The sequence below is a fragment of the Hesperophylax consimilis genome, chromosome 10 (assembly GCF_061612785.1).
Source record: "Hesperophylax consimilis isolate HC1 chromosome 10, BYU_Hcon_1.0, whole genome shotgun sequence".
NCBI lineage: Eukaryota > Metazoa > Arthropoda > Insecta > Trichoptera > Limnephilidae > Hesperophylax > Hesperophylax consimilis.
In genome coordinates this window covers 22,976,490-22,994,591 of record NC_142845.1, presented here as the reverse complement: position 1 = coordinate 22,994,591, position 18,102 = coordinate 22,976,490, and the positions used below count along the sequence as shown (strand labels likewise).

At 34.0% G+C, this 18,102-nt stretch overlaps 1 protein-coding gene across 1 annotated transcript in view; it reads right to left on the bottom strand.

Annotated features, from left to right (window-relative positions):
* LOC149420470 (uncharacterized) overlaps positions 1 to 18,102 on the bottom strand; it is a 744,323-nt gene that overhangs the window by 362,347 nt on the left and 363,874 nt on the right. The window lies entirely within an intron of this gene.

Genomic DNA, 18,102 nt, shown 5'->3' with positions numbered 1-18,102 from the left:
TTTCAAGTATCATGACATTTTTAACACAGTTTACCAAGACCAATATTACCATTGCAATACTTTAAACAGATTCCTAAGTTTGATATCGAAATGAGATTGATTTCGAACAAATTATATATATTTATGAAGCTACTACTACTACATTGTTATAGTAATAAAGCGTTTCAAGTATCATGACATTTGTAACACAGTTTACCAAGACCAATATTACCATTGCATTACTTTAAACAGATTCCTAAGTTTGATATCGAAATGAGATTGATTTCGAACAAATTATATATATTTATGAAGCAACTACTACTACATTGTTATAGTAATAAAGCGTTTCAAGTATCATGACATTTGTAACACAGTTTACCAAGACCAATATTACCATTGCAATACTTTAAACAGATTCCTAAGTTTGATATCGAAATGAGATTGATTTCGAACAAATTATATATATTTATGAAGCTACTACTACTACATTGTTATAGTAATAAAGTGTTTCAAGTATCATGACATTTTTAACACAGTTTACCAAGACCAATATTACCATTGCAATACTTTAAACAGATTCCTAAGTTTGATATCGAACTGAGAATGATTTCGACAACGACTTAGATATGTAGCGTATTTATAAGTAATTGAACACGAATTGACGTAGAGACTGTGCCTACGAGCATCTTGTTCTTTGTGTTTGGCCGACTAAACCACATGAAATGATTCTCTTCGTGTTCTTATGTAGGTGTAAAGTGCAATAAATTAATGAGAATTTTACACAACTAACGGTGAGTAGATTCTGTGCGCAGACTTATTAGACCAATACAGAAATAAAAGATCATCACTAGATGATAAAATCATTAACAACAACAGCGTAACAGCCTGTAATTACCGTCACGGTATTGTGATCACAATCGCGTTCAGGTAATTCATTTTATAATAAAAATATCAAAATAATGTGAAATATTAAAGAATATTTAATGAAACCCGCGAAAAGTTTAATAAATAAATAAGTAGGTACATCTATCTACATAAAAAAATATGAATGTTCATTTATGCAAAATCTCAAGTCTCCGAAAGTTCTACGCCGATTTTTTTGAAATTTGACACAACATAGCCATCGAATACGGGTGTGTTTTTATACACCCATGTTTTTATATAAATGTCACCTATGACTGGAAAAAATATGTTTTTTTTTAAATTAAAACAGCGCCATTTCTTGGACGTACAAGCAATATTCGGTATTGTTTGTCTATCTGCACAGACAGACTATCTAATAAAGATGCTTACTTGTAACATCCGCCAAAAATCGTTTGATTTTCGATTGCTAGGCACATAATTAGTAATTTACTAATTATTTCGATAACCCTTTTTGTTAAAAGGGGTCCTCCTACATGATCTAAAACTATATACAAATTCAATATATACGATCATAATGCATACTAAATATAACGAGCGACCAAATTTATCATTTATAAATTTACGAGGATGATATTGAAACCAATTAAAAACTTCGGTAACAAAATCCAATTGTGAAAAAAACTCCGTTAAATTTATACGAAGTTAATTCCACCGTTTAAACCCAATGAAGGTTTAAATCCAAGATTAACCTACACCTGTGTGAAAAATAACGATTAAGTATCTGCCTTCTAATAAATTACTTCGTTTGGCCCCTGTAAAATTTGCTTAAAACCGCTTCAAATAGCGTAAAAATAACAATGACAAAATGGCGCCGCTCCAAAAGTCAGAGTTCCCGCGTTCAAATTGCAAATAAATGGATTTAATTTAACTTGGGCATATAAATCTAATGGAGGAATGGTCGCAAATGTTTTAGATATTGCAACGGAAGCATTTTTCTACCCTTCGACGATAAATCGAGGATGAAATACCTGATGACGATATCCACCATCAGTAACGATATAAATTATGTTGTTGATGCCCTATAAAAATATCCAGAAAGTATTTAAAATGTGTGTGTGTTTGTAGGTAGACAATACTAACAATACATATATATCTCATTTAAAATTATAATCACGCATGAGCAGACACAGATATGTCGAATGTGATATTGTACTACCAAAATTGGATCGATAGTTGAAAGTTGATGTGCTTGTTTTTGGCCAAAATATATTATTTAATCCCAGAAAATTTGGTATGGAAATTTGAAATATGAACCTTATCAAATATATAAGTATCGATTGTGGGTCTGTCTGTAAAATATTGTAACTCTTGTTATTAAACATAGATGGACGTGACAGACTAAAACCGATGACAGTAAAAAAAATAATAAAAGTTTTTAATTGTATTAATTTATCCGTCTGAGAGTGATTGTAACACTGGTTCAATGAACTTGGATATATTTTGAATAGTGACACTTTTAATAAATGGAACTGATTGTGTCAAGAATTCAAGCGCTAAGGTACCTACCTACCTACAAAATAATGTATTTTCTCTTAGTAAATTATTTTAATTCTGTATGAACTTGAATTAGCTATTTACAAAACAATATTAGGGCTTATATTTAAAATTTTATCAGATATTTTACCGATCTTAGCTAGTTTTATAATAGTTATAAAAATTCATGGTTATAAGTATGGGTGACCGGATAAATCATCAGAATGATAATTCATCACACCTTTAAACAGTTATATAAAGTCATGGAAAGTGATGAAACAAAAACTTTATTGACTGGGGTAGGTTAGGTTAGGTTAGGTTTAAATTTTTATCGTTTCTAATGACTTTATATCACTTTTTAAAGATGTGTTGAATTGTTACTAGGTTGATTCATCATAGAACCGTACATATTACATACTTTATACTTACTGGTGGAACAATGAAAGCTATAATTTGTAAGTTTTTACTAGGCAAGTAATTGAAATATGGAACGGTAAAGGAAAAAAATAAATGCAACGCGTTGATTCTGAAATATATTATATTACCTGGTGGATACTGAACTTTTTTTCAATCTGGAACGAAGGTGAAAAAATGATAAAAACGATTCTGCACGGGAAGAAAATATTTTATTGTTAAGGCTGGGATTAAATTCTGCGACCTGTGTACTGAGCAAGTTACCGCATTTCCATAGATGTAGTCAATATCGAGGTAGAAATTACGTTGTTACTTCTTCCCGCACTAAACACTGGGACATTAGAAACTTTTCTAAAATAACTAAGGGTATTATGATGCTGCTGCTGAGAGCTACATTCATCGTTTATGAGAAAGAGGGAAAGTTTACTGTATTCCTCTACACGGTATACTTTTAAAAATAATAATGTAAAAAAACTATCACTTATAAAGTATTTTTTCAATTTAATTCCTCGTCCATAGTTTTCCAATCGTTCCAGTGGACCACGCACCGGAGCATTGCGGCAGCGAACAGAATGATGTATATTTTGGACTTGCTGCGTTAGCGTTCTGCTTAATTGTAAATGTCCCATTTTATTTCGTGGCGAAACTACCAATTAAGCAGATGCTGCAATTTCTGAATAGCCGAACGCTAAAACGAAACATTGTGGACATCCAAATACATTTTAATTAATTTTTATATAATCAACTTTCATTTTTATTATTATTTAAAAAATTGGTATTCCTATAAATGAAATTAATTATGTGAATTTACAAAATTTATCGAAATCATCTGCGAAAGGCAAAAAATATTTGATCTTTTTTTAATATTTTAAAATTGTTAATTCAAGATTGGACTGCCCTGACGTTATTAATTTGTTGTCATAACATGTACAACCGAAGCATACTAGATGGAACATATTGTTTCACAATAATACTTTGTACTTAATTCAGTATTGGACAGGATCCTTAGACTTTGCAACGATTTATTAGATGTGGCTGATATTTTTGTTTAAAATTCTGAAACATTTAGAGCAAAATTAATTCACCACTTTCTATAAAATGTAAATAAAGAGTTATTATCCACACATATGATTAAGCATCTTAAGTATTCATAATATTTTTTTCAAATGTTAACGTGTTGTTAAAATCAAGTGTATTATATTTCATGTTTTATTTTAAAATCTTTTATTTATTTATGTTGTTGTTTTTAATTTCCTGTTGTTTATTTTTAAATACTGTTGTTTTTAATTTAATTCATCTAGTAAAAGGCCAATAGAGCGTTTAAATAAATAAATTATTAAGACAAAAATATAACCCTTTGTACAAAAATTTTCCACTTTTATCATTGTTCACTTTAAAATATTAAACCGATTGAGTAAAAAATAAAAGTAAAAAAAAATAGAAACGATGGAAAGAACATTTCTTCCAGGAATTAGCGCCAAAAATTAGATTTACGAAGCCATAATAATTTTTCGATCGTTTTAATGGATAACGCAATATTTTAGTTCAATAATGGTAAAAGGAATAATGATTTCGCTTATTAGAAATAGTTCAAATAATGATAATAAACGCTTAACAAATTGATTTTTTAAAAGCACCCGAAGGTGAAATGAATAATTTTGTAATGTGTTAATTTTGCAAAGATAGATTTTTAAAGGAGATAGAAAGTCAACCTTCACATTATTTAATGTTTTTTATTTGTGTTTGAATATTTTTCCAATAAAAATGCACCGCGTTCATAAAAATCATTTAACTCAATTTGAATGGTCTTTTAAATATATGCAAGTGTATAACATTTTGAAGGTTCTTCGCGCTCTAGACTAAATTATTGTGATGATAATAATAATTGTTGATTCCAGAATGTATGCATGGTTAGTGCAATGCAATATATTTAATATTTAAAAAAAAAAAAAAAAATAGACAAAATAACAGTACATAGGATAGGCACATATAATTTCCTCCTTAAACTCGAGTTACTCTCTTAGGGATGTATTAAAAGCTTGGAACATGTACTATAATATATATCTACATAATTTTTATAGAATATTTTTTTAAATCTTAAACCATAGAAATATGTTTAAAAATATTGCATATTTATGTTTGGTATTTTTTGTCACCTTTTTTATTTGGCTTTTTCTATTTTCTTTTAATTACCCTGTATTTTATAACTTATTTATTTATATTTATAAGTTACATATTAGGCCAAATAATGATACATGTATATTGGATATATGCACAATGATATTTACAGGTAAAATGTACGTTGAGGAAAAGCTGCAATACCGGCGTGAATACATTATGGCCCAGTTAAGAAAGCAATAAACATTAGTTTCTCTATAGGCAGTACCTGTTCTAAAAAACTAATCATGGCATAAAACTGGCGATGTTGTGTTGAATCTAGTGATGAAGCATACGATGAAATCACTTGTATTATTAGTCATATTCATTAGCGTTTTTCTCGATCGAGATCCAGGACATTGGTAATTGTAATAATTTTGGAGATATCAGTTTGTCTCAGTAAAATACGTCCTGAATTCGACCAAGAGTGCTTGAAGTTATATTCTTTTGCAATTTTTTTTTGTTTGACCTAATTGAAATTTTCCTTTTGGTGTTAAATGTTCGGATACATAAATGCGTTTGTTTTCTTGCGATAGCCCAAGGTCAACTGTGTTTAGTTTATTAGTATTGATCGTAGTAGATTTCTTGTAATTCTTTATTTTGTTTAGGAATTCATCGCGAGCTTGAATGCTGTTGAACGTCGCTATAATGGACCTGGAATTTTTTCCGAAATTTTTGGCCCCAATCTGTAGATTTTTGTTATTTCAGACTGTAATGGTGTGGCGGCACCTTCGTAGTTGATATTTTTTTTAGTACTTCCATATTATTTTTAACGCTTGATTCAGGAACACCTCTTATATCTATGTCGCATATTTGACTATAGTACTCTAGTATCTAGATCAATTGTCTCGTCTTCTTTCGAAATAGTGTTTTGTAGGACAGAATTATACCTATTTACTTCCGTTATATCAGTATTGACTTGTTTCTGTGATGTTTCAATCTCAAATATGCGCTTTTTTAATTCATCTTGTTGATCCGAATAAATTGAATTGAATTTATGATTTCTTTGTTTTGCGAGATGATTGATTCATATTTTTGGGAATATGAATCAAATTTTTGTTCCACAAATTCCATTATAGATATTTTAAAATTGGAGTTGAGAAAACCTTTATTTTGATTTACGCCATCTATGGTTGAAGTTCGAAATTTTTCAGCGCCGCTTGACTGAATGCTTGCAGATTTTTATTGTTGTATTGTCTGCTTGGCACGTTTGACGATTGATGGCTCTTGATCATTTAAAACCTCGCATAACAAAGTTTTATCTTTGTTATATAACTGTTCCAATGTATTAATTTTTTTAAATAAAATAATAACAACAAAAACAGAAAACCATAAAAAAATACAGAAATTAAATGAAAATAGTTATACATAAAAACGGATTTGAATAGCGGTTAATGGAGGATATTTGACCATCTCCCGTCTCCAGAGAGCCATCAAGGGGGACTCCATCCAGACAACCATGGCAGTTATTATTGTAGTATTTGATTGGCGTAGTCTGCACCGTAAGATTCTTGTGTGGTGGCGGAGAAGTGCTTTGAACGAGTGCACTAGTCGCAGTATATCGGTAGGCGGAATAGTTGGCGATAAGCATTATGAAGGTTGAAACAAGTAAGCGACTTTTAACTTATGCCATTGGGATGCAGTGTAATCTACCTACAGTTCTGACGTGTAAAGCAAAGTGCTGAATGCGTTGAATAGTATCCTTTTGACGTTTGTACTGCAAAAGTGACAACGCCTTTACAGCTTACCTGCTCTAACGGGTATCGCTCTTCTTTGTCTTTCCATGTCCTCGGTGTATTTCAGGTCGTCTATGATAATATGTTCCATTGACGCTATATCTAATATCCACCCAAAAGATTAGGTAATTGGAATTTTTACCTAAGACAAAATAAATAAATTGAAGAAAATGTTAATGCGGTACAATTACCCAAAAATTATTACAATTCCTTTTCGATTCCCGAAGAAACAAAAATCAACAAATATATTTTAAGTACCCTTTATTTGTAAACTAGATAAAAAACGAAATGTGTTTTTTTTTCCTTGAACAAATCGACTCTAGAAAGGAAATACTTCTCAAAAGCGCCGTTTAGCGGTATGGTGATTTTGCCCATCCTTTTTTTTCTTTATCTTTTCCAGCATCACAGTGATTTTTTGATTACTTGTGTTACGTTGAATAATATATTTTTTTTCATTTATCAAAAAAACTTAGTATAATATAAACATATTTTTTTACAAAAATTAATTTATAATATAATATATACCTATATTTTTCATCTAAGAGTAAATATATAATATATGTGTCTTGATGTTAATTAATACCTCCCCTAGGGAGGAAGTATCATCAAAAGTTGTATACATCGAACAATTTTGAAAATACTCCTACTAATTATAATAATTGCAAAAAAAAATTAACAAATAAATTGACAGATAATTTAAATGTAAATAAAAATTCCTGTACACATGTATACACATATTTTATGTACTGAGTTTTTTTTCATATGCTTATTATATCACACAGCAAAATTAGTTTGAGGTGAAGCATATTTTAAGTTTATTCTTTAAAAAATCTTTTTTTTCAACCTGTATTTCTTATACGGGGCTTTGGTAATGTGTCGTGGTTGTATCGAGCTAAGGGATTATTATTTGACTAGTTGTTCTTAGTAGTTCTCAGTGACTCTATTATTGACTTATCTTTGTGGATTTGAAGTGATGCATCTTTTGATAGATTCTTTATAAGTGTAAAAATTTAAATTCGTTGAATAATTCGTGAGTTGAATAGTTTGATAGTTCTCTTTTTAGAATTATCTTAACAATTCTTCTTTTAACTATTTCAGGTAGGGCTAAGTTGGTTTTATATGCTGCTTTCCAGCCTATTATTTTAGAATTACAGATATAAGATAAAAATACAACATACATAATAATTTAGAATTTGAAATATGAGATAAACAAATATGAAGTTTAATAAATAGGTCCTCTTGGCGAGTGGTTAAGACGCCTGTCCCGGTAAGACAAAAGATCCTGGGTCCAATACTTAGTTGTGACTTTTATATTTTTATTTTTATTTTCCGTGACTTTTTCTGTTTCATTTAGATTCATTAGTATTATCCTTTTCTTCTATGATAAATTACATTTATTGGTATAACCTTTAAAATTAGTGAATGAAAATAAAAGTTTTTCCAACATTTTTCTATTTATTGTTTTAAGGTTTTTGTCCGTTAGCGTCGTGAAATAAGTGAAGTGTGAAGTGTGTTTATCCACGTATAGCTTCTTGTAAGAGCATTTTTGTAAAACAGTGATCACAAATTAATTTACTAATTTAATGAAAGCATTTTGAACATCTAATAAATAAATATCAAAAACGCTTTCGTTTAAACATATATGTTAGCATTATCCTCGTATCACACACAATTCTCTAGGAATCAGCTAACAGCCATTACTGAAATATCTGTGTGTCAATAAGTTAATAATTAATATCGGTTTTCTGTCCCAAAATACATTTATTGGCTTTGGCGAAACCGATCAAATCCGATCCTCCCTTGAGGCGCTTTAAAGACTCTGAAAATCTATGTGGAATGTTTGATTAGGTAATGTGAATAAATATTCAGAACTTGATGTTTGCATAATTCAGTAGTAAAATATATCGTAGTACATAACATTCGGGTAACTTATTGTAATCTAAAGCTAAGGGAAAAGCATATTGAAAGAAGAGGTTAAAACCGCATATTATCACGGAGCGAACCGTGAAATAATGTGGTCATGAGTAGGTACTACCTCCGTTCTATGTTATGTGATTTTAGGATGTCTCTTTGCAAAAAAATTATAGTGCCAGTAAAATACGTTTCTAAAATTATCATTTATGAAGGTTTTGTAGTAACGCAGACCCGTGAAAAATCTGTGAGATTTGTGAAACTTAAAGTAATTTATAAAAAAATGCTTTCCTCAGAATCGTTGCTTTTCTCAAGACGATCACAAATTAACATTAAACATAAAAAATTACGACATTACGGATGTTCTGATCAACAACATTTACTTACATCAAGCATTGTACCTGGACTAATAGTACGCGTTTTATCTCGCCAGGTGTATTGCTCATGGATTAGCAGAATGTCGATGTGTTATGACCCGCAGCGCCATGGTGACAAGTCGGAATCACTGCAGGTTGACATGATCTATGGTAAGGGTATTATTAGTGGCCATAATCAGTTCGTCTCATTTGGGCTTCTATAGCAGCATGGTGTGCGGGACAGGACCTGTCACCGGTGGAGTGAGCAGATGGTTAACACAATACAGACAGCAATATCTGCCTTCTTGGGGTAATTCTCCATCGCATGACCTCTTTTGGCACACTGGCAGCAAGTGGTGGTGGTCATAGTACAGAACTTGCTAACGTAGAGGCACAGGTAGCATTTGAAGGTGGAACCCGAAATTCGCACACGCGGCAGGCGTTCCATCCAAGGAAGCATATTCCGCTGTCTATAAGAATTTTCCTGCTCTCCGTGTGGCAAGTCACAATCAGATTCATGGTGCTACCTTCGCTTTTGCCAAATAATTAGATACGTCGCATGGTTCTAAGGTTATCCTCCTTAAAGAGGTTTGTTTTTGCTAAAACATTTTTTTTTAAATTTCCTCAAAAAGTGCATGGCCTCCGTTTGAGTCTGCCTTAGGTACGTCGTTGACTACTATACAAGGTAGGTACCCTTAAGAGTGCATCATCTTGAATCTACTAGCCTCGATTTTCGTGGCTGCTTTTTTGATATTCTCTAATCCACCCATACTAGAGGTCTGTAGCAACCCTACCGCACCTTTAATTTTCCTTGTTCTGATAGCCTTCAATCCATCCTTGGAAGAATGATTCGTGAGGCTCTTTTGCGTCTTCTCAGAAGTTTTACCCTCTGGCACGGTTGGATAAAATAAAACTGTTGGCTGCAGCGGTGGTACCCTTCTCTCCAACCGAGACTGACCTGTGTGGGGCCTAGGAGTAACTTTTCAGCGGGATGCACAGATGGCGGTATCTACACCACCAAGGTGGGGGAGAAAACCACACATCTTTATTATTTATCTATTAATTATACTTATAAACCTGTTTGGGGCATAGGAGTTCCTGAGTATACTTTTCTACTGGTGGCAGATGGTTGATACTTACGCCTCTGGGTTAATAGGTATAAAACGACAAAATTGTTCGGGTCGAAACTATAGAATTCCTCTAGAAATATTTGAGATTTTATTACTACATTCATCAGAAATAATTAAAATGTGAACGTCGAGTCAACCCCCCGATATTAGAGTTTAACATCGCCTTAAATATCACCAATAGTAATAAGTTTCTCGAAGGGTGGTAAATGATGATTTATTTACGATTTTCTTCAGATGAGAAATGTTTATTTTTTTATATACCCAGGACAACGCAATATAATCACCCTTATATCGAAAAACTCCGATGCGTCCAGACGAGAGTCGAATTAAAAGTGGTCGGCTAATACTATTTAACATCAATCATACACTTATTAACAAATAGCTTATTCATTAAAACGACACGAAGAATTAGCCGAAACAAAAAGTCATAATTAAATGCACAAAGCACTTGACCACCATACCGAGAAAGTGGCTCCGCTCCATTTTTCCGCAAACTGCTTCTATTTGAATTATGTCCGGGCCCCTCTACTCCCTCCCGCCCCGTGTACAAATTGCTAATCCCTCTGCAAATATTTGCCAGGACTAAATGCCGGCCAAATAATCCCCGCGCGAATGGGAATTCCCCCACCCTTCCCCTTACCCCCCTCTCTCTCTCGACCAAGCGATTATTTGTACAAAACTCTGGCCGAATAGATCGTGATTTATATGTTTATTTATGATTTTACTCCGGGATCTTCTTTGAGGATTGGTATTTAAGGCAAACATCTTTAATGTAGGTACATCTCCTTTTTAATAATAGATAAATACAAGAATCGTCAAAGATTATCCCGACTTAGCTGGGGGATTAAAAAGCAATCTTGTTAATTTAAGAGCTTTTAAACGATTGATTACTTTCTCAGAACTTATGAAAAAGCTCGCTCCTCCAAGCGGGCGGCGTCCTGCTGAGGCACAGTATTCCTACGCCATATATCTACGACTGATTGCAGCAGTGCTCTGCGTTAACCTGCCTTAGCGCTCGTTCCCTTGCTTAGCGCCCATGCAGGGATATCATTTAAAAAATCTGTTTTTATCACAGACATATGAATATTAATAGACTAGAAATTAAGGATGAGGGGTAAAATCAACTGTTGAAGAACGAAGACGGTAAAGCTGACTGTGATTCGTCAATAAATCAATCTGATAGTATATAGGCATCTCGCCTTATAATATCACCATTTAGTTCTTAAAAGTAAAATCTGCTTTTGAATGAATAGACATTTTTACATGGGAGCGCAAATTACTCGCCACGTTATGAACAAATTTGCGAAGTCCAAATTCGGCAAAATAAATTTCTTCTATTTTCAGAGTCGAATATTTCGTTTATGTATTTAGTTAAGACACTTTTATAAATGTTCATAATTTACTTCCCAGCAACCAACCAGCTTTGTGTTTCACGTCCAGACGTGTCTCGATGTGATAGTATAATTATGTTTCTACAAATGATCCATATTATACGATGTGAATATGCTTAAAATAAGGTAAAATAATGCTTATATATGGAATGTAATACGACAATTGGGTTTATTCTCTTTTTCACATCTATTTTTACAAGTTTTCATAGTACAAGTCAACATTATGCCGTGTTATTTCGTAAAATGAACCGATAATGCCTCGACCATAGTTCGCACAAGAATGATGACGTCACGTTTTCTAAATTCACTTGAGGCCATACGCGAGCACAGCCGGCTCCAATGGAACCGGTATGGGGAGTGGGGAATAATACGCTTTTAATCACTTAGGGCAGGTCTACTAATATTCATTTGTCTATGGTTTTTATGTAATCTTTTTGTGGTCTGGGCGGGAATCAAATCCGCACTACCTGACTTAAATTCAAATGCGTAGATTACTACAACAAATAGTAAAACGCAGATAGGAACAATTAAAGTCTGATGTGAGATTTTAGGGTTGAAGAAACAGGGTTTATATTATTATACATGGAATTTTTAAGAAACATGAACACTTCGTAGGTACTTTATTATTAAAACAAAAAATAATAACAATCAAAAAATATTTCAGGTGCCACATTGGAACCCAGTTAACCACTTACACTACGTCTCGCCTTGTCCAACCCTCAGTGTTTAAAAAAAATATATTTAATAATATTATAGATTATTCCTTGTTAATTAAATCAGTTACATTAAAAACCAGTGTCGGGATAACTTACACTTTTATTTACACGGAATATCTTTAAAAATCTAAGTCAGATTTTTCAACTAAAATAGGACTAAGAAGAAAATTTAGGAAACAAACAAATTAGAGAATGATTTAAAAAACATTTGTTTGTTCTTGACCAACAATCTTCCGTAATATTAAATGTTTATTTAGTATTTGTACCTTCAAAATATATTACAATACCAAAAAAAACACTAAAAAAACTACCTAATATTTAAAAAAATATAGTTTTTGCATGATAATATTTACTATTCAAAACAATTAAATAAACTTCTTATAAAGATAGTATAATTTTCACAAAATAAATATATAAAGTTATCAAATTTATAATATTTCAAAAAAGGAAGTAGAAATTACGTCGAAAAAATTATAATTTATTTTAAAATATCTGTGCAAATATCCATAATATGGTTATGTTCAATAAAAAAACTCTTATTTACCTGGATCTACAACGCAATTACTTTTATTGGTATACGCTAAAATTCTATTAGCTTGGCTTATTAATTCGCATCGGAAGGCAACAAAAGAAAGGTAGAAAAGTCCATATGTCAAATGATTTGCTTCTAGTAGGCCCTAATTTATTTCTTGTTACTATGAGAAAATGCACATTTCTTTGTTTTAACTACGAGGAAATGCACATTAAAGTGTTCTGAAGCAAATAAAGAAATGTCCATCATTTAACAAAAGGACATTTCTACCTTCGCTTCTAGTACCCTCATCTGTCCTTTTCACAATATTAGCAAGCTACAAAAAATGCAAAGAGTTGACGTATTAAGTTTCAGTCGATGGTGGTAATACATGATTAATAATTTAGTATCCTTTATATATTCTGTGGTTTGATATTCCACTAGTTTATTAATACCATGTATTTTTTCACAAAAAATATCAATGTTAAATTATGAAATAGTAATATGTGAGTAAGGGTAAATGAAGCAAAATGAAAACCTGATTCCTTTTACATTTTGCTTTCATATCAACCCTGCACGAATTTGATTAGACCTTCACCCAAACAAGAAAATATTATTTTCATCAACAAAAAAATCTAGTTTATCGTATTTACTAATACAGCCATATGCTGTATTCTAAACGTTATATAATTATTCCAGAATTTGGTAATATCGACAACATTTTTTTACCTTCTTGGTATCGGCAGCAGCTTTCATTAACCGGGGGCTTAGAGTTGCAAAAAGTGATTCACTGATGCGGGTGATTTTATGCTCGGAGCAAAAAAGGTTTCCAGGGTAGAAGCGAGATTGATAATATTCATATTATGTTATATGTTTTCATGTTTCAGTTTTCATTGGTCATTTCCATTGTAACGCTTGTAGGGTGATAAATGTTGTTTAATTGTTTACATTTTGATTAACTTAATTTCAAACCCATTTAAAAACAATCAAACCCCATCTTCACGATCGTCGAGTAACCAGCAACCACCAAATAGAATTACTACCTTCTTTTCAGTCTACCATTTACTAGTTTCTTTATCTAGCGTGGGGGGCGGTTATGGTAACCGCAGCTCCGGGAATCATTTATTGGATAAAGAACATTTCTGCAAAGTGGTTCACTATATATGGTATCTTAGCAGGGGGCCCGGTTTCATTTTTTTTATTTTTTATTATTTATTGAGTTAGTTTATACATTTGAATATAAACTAATATAAACAAGATCATATTTAATTTTGTAATTTTACATATTTTTACAATAAATATAACATTTCTTTTTAAATACATTCATTCTTCAGACTTTCAGGCATTTCATCATAAATTTTTATACAAACCTTATCATGGGAATAAGGTTTGTCTTGGTCCTGGTATTGGCGGCGACGTGTTTTACGGAAGATAACAAGAACGCGTATCATGTTCAGAATAGAATAAAAATAATTGAAGACAAGCAAATTGAAAACTAAAAACCATGCTGTAATATTGTTCGAACACCACTATAGCCATAAACTTCGAACCATTTATATAAAAGTGATGTTTTATTAAACTACCCTCAGGGTAAAACATGGCCTTTTTTCGAATTACTCTTATCCGGGTAAGTTCATGGGGTAGGTAGAAATCTATCACGTAATAACAAAATGGCAGGTCTAGGGTCACCACTCACCAAGACACTGACTCTTACATTAAAATCTAAATAAATAAAACTGTTTGTTCGTCTATCCCCTATAGACTCAAAAACTTCTAAACCGGTTTCCCTGAAAATTTCAAAGTTTGTTTTTATTATTGCTAGGAGTGTTTAGAAAGTTGTTTGAATGCTTGAAGAAGTCGGGGACGCCCAAGTAAGACTTCGAATTATGTCTTTTTTTTATATTAACTCCACGCAGGAGGCCCTGAAGAAAATAATTTCCCTCAGGGCCTATGTCATCTTTGAGGATGCTGTGTGGAGGGTCTTTTTGTGGAGAGGAAGGAGTGAGCATGGGTCTTGAAGAGTCCATGTTGTAGGAGGGAGGAAACACAGAGGCCGGCAGTTCGTTCCACAGCCGAGCTGTTGAACTTAAGAACGAATCGTAGAAGTGACCCGTTCTCATGTGACAAATGTCAACCGTGTACAAATGTTGGGCGCGCGTTTGGCGTGTATCCCGACTACGCACCGGTGCCGAAGGGATCAATGACGCTAGTTCCTCAGAGTATTTTCCATTGTAATACCGATAGAACAAGGACAGCATACCTACCTGACGCCTATGCTCTAAAGATTGCAGTCCGTTTGTTAAGATTGGGGAATCTATCAAACAGACCGCCCGTTTTTGCACAGAGTCAAGGGGTTTTTTCAGGTATTTAGGGGCTCTGGACCAGAGATGGCTGCCAAATTCGACAGTAGGGCGCACTTGCGATTTGTACAGGGTCAGCAGTTGTGTACTATTAAAGTATCTGCGGGCCCTGTACAGTACGCCCAGCTTCTGAGAGGACAGCTTTACTCTGGCTTCGATGGAGCCCCCGTACCTGAGCTGGTCACTCATAGTTACATCAAGCATATCAATGGAAGGCCTGTTCGGAAGATTGCTTCCGTTGAAGGAGACTAGATTATCATTTGGATCCCTTTTAGACGTAATCAAACAGGATTGGGTCTTTGAAACATTAAATTCGACGAGATTATTTCTACCCCAGGAGGAAATACTCTCGAGACAAGGGTCCATTCTCTGCTTCAAAGCCCTCCGAGCCGTTGGAAGTTTGTGTGCCCTTTGGGGGCTTGTCAAACAAAAAGCCATCATGAACTGTACTGTCATCCGCGTAACAATGAATCGGTGCACATGTCAAAAGGTCATTGATGGGCAACAAAAACAAAGTCGGAGACAGAACCGATCCCTGTGGGACGCCAGCATTTATAGAGTGTGAGGAAGAGGTGAAACCGTCTGCAACTGCCTGAATCAACCTATCCCTTAAAAAGTCAGCAATCCACGTACACAGGGATGCGAGAAGTCCGTAAGAAGGCAATTTGTTGACAAGTCCTCGGTGCCAGACCCGGTCAAAGGCCTTGGGTATCACCGTGAAGTTCCAGGAACCGCCCCCAAACATGCGATACATACGCGAGAAGATCACCGCACGAGCGGTTCCGCCGGAATCCGTATTGACGGTCGTTGATAATTTTGTTCTTCTCGAGGTATGTGAGCAGTTTGTCGTTGATCACACGTTCCATCACTTTGGACAGAACTGATGTGATCGCTATGGGGCGGTAGTTGGCCGGGTTGGAGCGGTCACCTTTCTTGGGAATAGGGTGAATGTCCGCTTTTTTCCAACTAGAGGGCACAGTGCCACACTTCAGGGACATTTTGAAGAGCTTTGTCAATACTGGAACTATTTCCGCAGCACACCTCTGCAATACCAGGGCAGGTATTCCATCAGGTCCACTAGCTTTGTTAACATCAAGCCCCCGTATAACGTGGAGTACATCCCGATGCCGGATCCTCAGCTTTTTTATATAGAAGCCGCAATGAGGAACCGACGGCGGAACAGCACCTCCGTCATCGAGGGTCGAGTTTTCCGCAAACATTTTCCCTAATAAGTTAGCCTTTTCGGTGGCGGTGTTTGCTAGTGAGCCGTCAGGTCTGGTAAGAAGTGGCAAACTGGGTTTGCAAAAATTCCGACCTATTGAGCCCGCAAGCGACCAGAATGCTCTGCTGCCATGCGGGCAGGCAGCCAGCTTTTTGCTGATCTGCAGGTCGTGTTCGAATTTTGACCTATTAATAATTCTTTAGAATTCCTTTGCCGATTTGTTGTATGCTGATCTGCTTTCGGGCGTTCGAGATGTGTTGAATACGAAACACTGGAATACGATACGGAGTCAAATAAAAGTCGATGTAATGTAGTTTTGTAATATGAACCATGTGATATAGTAGTGAATGGTAGAAAAAGTAGAAATAGTACCAATGTAGTATACAGTAGTGAATGGTGTAAGTAAGGCACGCCCGAGAAATACGTGGCACGATCAAGTGAAACAAAAACTTATAAAATGTAAACTTTTCCATTCTTTAGAATAACATTATTTCCACCTTAAAAATAGACCCAGTTTTCAGGTACACTAGGATTCCCAACTTCAAAAACTTTACTCCAAGCCACTCACTACCCCGAGCCACGCCGGGTACACGTCAGCTGGTATCTTTTAAACATTACTATTATTTATCCTTGTTTAAAAGTGGTTTAGAGATATCATTTGATAAAATTAAAAGCTCACGCATTCGTGGTAGCCTGGGTGTCACTGACATAAACAGTAAGCTAGAGGAACGACAGTTAAGATGGTATGGGCACATAAGACGGAGACCACCAGACCACACTGTGAAGCAGGCAATGTCTATAGAGCTTCAAAGACAGTCATGCAGAGGTAGACCAAAGAACTCCTGGATGACCCAATGCTCCAAAATCCTACAAAGAAACGGCCTAGATGAAAGCGACACTCAGAACCGAAGAAGCTATAACCTGAGAACGAGAAGAGCCGACCCCAACAGCCTACCTAGGCAATGAGTTGGGATAGTGCTAGGAAGAAGAAGAAGAAGAGATATCATTTGATGAAGCATCTCCAAAAATCATAATATAATGAGAAACATAAAACTAATTATTATTTTTTCACGACTAGATTTCAAATATTAAGGAATAATTTTTTTCTCATTAAACTAACTTAAAAATAAGATGAAACTCTACATATTTCGCTTTGTATATAAGCTTGTAAGAAGCAAAATATTTCCTTAATACTAATACGGTCTTTGATTTCTTTCGCGATATCATTAAAATAATTTATAGGTTCACACTGAATTTATTTAAACGATTTGTTAAAAAAATATCGGAAAAAACGAATGACTCTTTCACGTTAAAACAGCTACTAAGCATATTATCCCAAATATAACTAGAAGGTGAAAATAAAGAAATAATTTTTTAAAGGTTTTAATTAATTCTCGCCATAAGTGAAGATTGAGAAAATATATATCATCTATTGGAAAAACAAACCAAAGAATTAGAGTTTGTTTGATAAATAATAAATAAACGCTATAAATTAAAAATCGATGTTTTGCATAAAAAGTCAAAAGAAAAGCATTGCAAACGTTACAATCTAAAACATAACAGGTTTCTGACGGCTTCTGTGGTCGAGGAGTAAGGCTCTCGACACGCAAGCCGGAGGTCGCGGGTTCAGATCCCGTCAAGTCAATTTTATTTGATTAACTTATTTTATTTAACAATTAACTCATATAGAATAGTATATAGTATATTTGTGGCACGTTCAAAAGGCGAAGATACTCTTAGTATCGCCCTGGTGTAAGACCACCATTTAGAATTTAAACGTTGCTTCTGCCATGTTTGGTGAACAGATTTGAATAGCCAGGTA